This window comes from Vigna unguiculata, chromosome 1, assembly GCF_037176805.1.
Source record: "Vigna unguiculata cultivar grain cowpea cultivar isolate G323 ecotype 2 chromosome 1, ASM3717680v1, whole genome shotgun sequence".
In the NCBI taxonomy this organism is placed as follows: Eukaryota; Viridiplantae; Streptophyta; class Magnoliopsida; order Fabales; family Fabaceae; genus Vigna; species Vigna unguiculata.
In genome coordinates, this window is record NC_140792.1 from 11,790,208 (window position 1) to 11,796,207 (window position 6,000).

Genomic DNA, 6,000 nt, shown 5'->3' on the forward strand with positions numbered 1-6,000 from the left:
GGGAGGTACAAGTCCATGCTACAATAAACGTTGACAACACTTCAACAGCTATCACCTGTATGAACCTACATGCCGATGACGATAATTGGATGACGCCATACACACAATACTTAAAGACTGGGACCCTCCCCAATCCTATGAACAAAGGATGGCTATCAAAAGTAGCAAGCTACACGTTAGTTGAAGAAGCGTTGTATAAACGGGGATATAGTCAGCCCTTGCTAAAATGTGTCACAAAGGAGTAGGCGTCCTACGTCATGAAAGAAATCCATGAAGGAATATATGAATATCATTTCGGATCTTGAACAATGATAGCTAGGATCTTGAGGGCAAGCTACTTCTGGCCAACCATGAAATTAGATTGTCATGAATTTTTTAAGAAGTGTATGTCGTGCAAAAAGCATGACAATCTCATTCACAAAAGGCAGTAGGAATTGCACCACATACTTTCCCCATGGCCATTTGCAAAATGGGGCATGAACATTTTATGACCATTCACACCAGGGAAGGGACAAGTTAAGTTCCTTATAGTAGGAATTGAGTATTTCATGAAGTGGATTGAAGCCCAACCATTAGCCACCATTACAACACAACAAGTCCAGCAGTTTGTTTGGAAAAGTATAGTATGTCGATACGGGGTGCCATATACAATTATAACCGATAACAGGAGACAATTTATAGACAAAGAATTGGCGAAATTCTATACCGGCCTAAGAGTCAAACATATCACCAACTCAATGGAGCATTCGCAAACTAATGGGCAAGGCCAAGCCGCCAACAAGATAATTCTAGTCGAATTACAAAAGAGGCTGGATGGGTCGAAAGGAAAGTGGCCAGAAGAATTTTTTGAAGTACTATAAGCATATAGATGTACACCGCAATCCGCCACTGACAAATCACCTTTCAGCATGGTATATGGAACAAAGGCCATGATTCTGGTAGAAATTGGAGAACCCTCTCTAAGAAGGCAAACATATGGTGACAAAGCGAACGAAGATAGTCTATGCATAAACCTCGACCTAATAACAGAGTTGCGAGAGAAGGCACAAATCAGGAACATGGTGGCCAAACAGAGAGCCGCAAGAAAATACAGCTCCCCAAACTTCAGCCATGTACATTCGTAAGGAGAGATTTAGTATGGAGAATGACAAGCAACGATAGGAAAAAAGACAAATGGTTTTCAGCCAATTGGGATGGGCGATACAAGGTGCGCGAGGACATAGGTGGAGGCGCCTATAGGTTGGAGCAGCTATCTGGGGATCCAATATCTAACACATTGAATACATCCCATCTCAAGTTTTATTTCAGCTCGGGCCGTAAAGAATCAACAACTTGTAACCCTAAGTGTACTCTTTTTCCTCACCTGACATTTTTCCCTAAGGAGTGTTTTGGCTAGGGAGTTCTTAACGAGGCACACAAACGATCAATAAAATCATGGTTCATTGCAAAAATTGTTGTATTTTCTAAGCTCTCTATCGCTTACTTAGATAGGCAGTCCTGGTTAAGCACATTTATTTCTAATCTCTAAATTTCCTGTCGCATACTCCGATAGGCAGTCTTGATCGAACACATATATTTGAATTCCCTGCCGCTTACTTAAGTAAGCGGTCATGGTTGAATAACCATTTATTCTTAAGTTCCCTACAACATACTTAGGTAAGCGGTTCTAGTCGAGCAAAATTAATACAATTTCTTGCCAATATCTTTATTGCAAATTCATAGACAAATTTATGTCAACTATATATCTTAACAATTACACGAAACATCCAACATAAATAGGCGGTCATGGACAAACAAAAATTATTACAAAATGCCTACAACTACTTTATCACAAGTTAGCACCAACATCTATATATCTCGGAGAAATACTTAATATAAATAGGCGGTCAACAAAATACGCGAAACGATCAAACATTAAAAATGCGAAAATGACATCTTAAAAACGAAAAACACATATACGTAACTATAAAGAAAGAGGAATATATTTCAAAGTAGTAAAAACGAAAACAATAAAAGATGTTCATGGCCAATAAAAAGTATGGATTATTACAAACTTGAGCTTATAAAAACAAAAATACTATCCGAATAAAATCACTTAGTATGAATCTCGGCCTCGTCAATAGCCACCGTCTCTCCATCAACAACAGGATCAGCATTAGCAGCCTCAGGCTCTTCCATAACTTGATCAGAATCCACTACTTCCTCATCCAGCAAGCGATCGTCGACAGCATCTTTGTTCACGTCGAAGTGAGAATCCTCAGCATCCACCTCCTTGTAAAATAAAGTCGCTTGCCTAAAACCCTTATTAAAGTCATTGATGTGCTCTTGAACTATATATGTTTTCAAATCTTCAAGCTCAACCTTTATCCCTTGGTATTTCTCCTACAGCTCATTGTTATCTATCTCCAGGTCCTTAGTTTTTTCCCTCATCTTCTTTTTTGAATCCCGACACCTCACCTTCCAAGAGCCCAATTGCTTCCTTTTGGCAACTAATTCTTCTTTCTCCTTCTCCCAAGCTACTTTGCCTTCTTCGTATTTGGCTTACAGTGTCTTTAGTTCTTTATTGGCTTACTCCACTTTGGCTTTTCCCCCTTCCTTAATCTCCTTCTACAGCAAGTTGCCAACCCTGCGACTCAGAATCAAAGCTTTACTACTAAACTCCACCATTACCTTCACCATGGCACTAGGCTCCATATTGTCTAAAGAGGACAACACGACCTCATCTAGGCTAATCTCGATGTCACGACGAATAGTGGTTTCAAGCAACTCTATCAGGCCAACCTCTGGTCTCTTAATCCCAAAAGATGATTCTGGCCTTAAAAGCTCCACCCTGACTCTCTTAATATCCTTCCCGACTCCCTTCTTGGTAGGAATTGTCATTTTTCTCTTCGAACCACCTTGCATCCAAACCTCCACCAGTGGCTCCTTCATATTGGGAATGTCAGCATCCCCGACATTCTTGGCCTTCTTAGCTAGCTCCTTCCTTTGACTCTTGAACATACTCAAGTTCTTATTCCCTAATTGAGCCATGTGACCTACACCACAAACACACAATTTGTCGTCATTCTTAGTCTAAAGTAAACAGAGAAAATAAAGCATGATACCTTCAAGATCAACAAGAGGGTGCATTGATAAATAAACCCTAACTAAACCCTTAGTAGGTAATTTTTTGCTAAACCTCCCAAAAATCTCCATTGTTTGTTTCTCATCTGTCGACAACTCCTCCTTTTTCGTTCCTTTATAATGCCTCGAATTATCCGTCCAACTAAATGGAAATTTAGTGCTTCCATCGTCGTTGTAGAATAATGTTCGTCCTTATTGCTTCACAACAACTTTGAAAAAGCCGTCTTTAAAGTGCTTAAACGATTGAGAAAAAGCGTCCAAGATACTTATTTATACCAGGCTAGCTAACAAGAGATAGCAGAGTGATCGGATCCCTCAATCAGTATCATAGAAATATAAGAAGCATTTTGGAGATGGATTAAGATACAGTGTCCGGCATAACAATCAGAATGCTTGCAAATACCCAAAACTATTAAGGTGTAGTTAAGTTAGGGCAATGTCCAGAAGATGTAATACTCCCATGGTAAATTCATCTAAGGGTAGTCGAACATGTAGTTGAGAAAAGTGGCACATATACATGTAAAACAACCCTTCTTCAGTGTGCTCTTGACCATGGCATACGCAATCGACAACACTAACACGTTCTAAGGATATAATAGTTGACGAATCGTCCCTTTCAAGTACGCGGACGCACAACCATGATTCTAATAATCGGGACCATCTGAATAATGAGTACTAATTTTGCACGTCTGAAGCCACCCAATCATATCCAACCTTCACTGGCAAACTACTTTCAGCCACCTCTTTCGCTAGATCTTCCCTTACATCCGGAACCACATCCATATGAAACCCCTTCTCACTGGATGTAGAACCACTCGACTCGCTCATAGATCCACTATCCCCACTACTTGTACCCAAGATAGAATCACTGTTAGACATACCTTAGAGTAAGAAGATGGTGACACAAAGAGAATATGTCAGACACAACTTTAACAGGGACAATACAATTTTCTCACAATGAGTAAATGAAAAAGTTATTACTTTTGAAATGGTTGAAAAGCCAAGAAGGGGGGGGGGTTGAATTGGCTAGTTAAAAATTTAGGCTATCTTTGCAAGCTAAAAACCACCTTTAATTGAATCAAATAGATCACCAAGTTAGAATGCAAACAATACTGAGCTATACACTTTCAATCGATCAAAAATAGAGTTAACAGATTGATTTTACTAAACAGATTCTGTTCTGGTATAATCAATCGATTGAAATTGAAAAACAGTCGACTGAAATACTGGGAAAAATGCAGAAATGCGAATTTGAATTTTAAACCGGAAACAATGCTCAAGAATGATCAAGACCAGTTCCAAATGATTATACAAACATGCTCAATACTTCAGATGCTATGAAAACATGCAAGAACATGAAAAAAGATGATTAAAGCACAAGTTCTTGAAACTTTAAAATGAAAATGCAAGAGAGAAAGGTTAGAGAAGAGAGGACACCACGAATTTTTATACTGGTTCACTCAAACCTGAGCTACATCCAGTTTGTCAAGGCAACCTTAGCTTGACTTTGCACTATTTCAAAAGTTTTACCAAGTATCCACCCTTACACTTCCAAAATATGCAAAAACACCACAAAAGACTCTTGAATCACACAAGAATCACACCAGCACAGCAAGAACCCTCTTACAGACCTGGAAAACCACCAGGCACACACACAAAGCTTGAGAAAGATCAAACCTTAGTGGTAGCATAGCCTTGCCTACCACAAACCACTTTCTCCAAGCTTCAAACCAAGCCAAAAGCTTCAATAATTGATCCAAGATCAATCTTCAATAACTACAACACCTATGATCACGAAGGAGAGAGTTTTCACAAGTTTCCAGAACCAAATCGTGCTCTAAAATTATCAATAACACTCTCTTTCGAAAATCACAACTTTTATAGTCAAACTGTTACGAAATTCAACAGGTTGATTTCACTTGACTTAAGTGAAATCAGTCGATTAAAAACTAAATCAATTGATTGAATTTGTTGCAGTTTAAGACTACTGCAACCAACCTTTTAACCTGTTGAAAAATCATTCAATAGACTAAAAGAGACATTTTAACCTGTTGAAAAACCATTCAACAGATTAAAAACACAATAAAGACCAAACTACATCTAATTAATGCTTTAAGGTCTACAACATGAATTACAAGCAACAAATACACTTTCTTAATGATGTAACTACATGGAGAGCACACATTCCAGCCTTGATCACCATGGATATCATCAAATCTCCTTTCCTTCATCAATGTAGGCTTCATTCCAATGGTTATGCCTTCAAGATAGTTCAAAAGAGCTTCATTCAATCTTCATCAAATCTTCAAGAAGCAAACCACATTGGCTTCTCATGTCAACAATCTCCCCCTGATTTGATGAAGCCAACCTTTATTCCATATATCTTCTTCTATCTTCCATTACAAAATGCTTCTTCCATTTGTTGGAAACCAATTGATGAAGTAACACCTTAGCTTGAACCTTGTGAACCTGAAAAAACATTTTACAGCAGCAATACACACAAGCTAGCAAGTATACAACTGTGATCATGCTCCCCCTATCAATAATATGGGTTGAAATTCAGATTTGATTATTGATTCCAATTTTTTAATGCTTAGTTTAATGTGATCAATTATCCATTTTCCAATTTTTCTCCCCCTTTGGATTCATCAAACATAACAAATGGATAAAGATAACAAGCATTGCATTTCATTTCATTAATACTGGAAGGGAATACAACCAACAGAAACTGAAAACAGAAAACATATGCATAAAGCTGATACAATCAACCGATTGAAATGAAAAACAACCAACTGAAACAGATAGAACTCAAACTGAAAAATGACAAACACACGGATGCAATGCATGATCCTAAACAATCACCACACTCAGTCATCC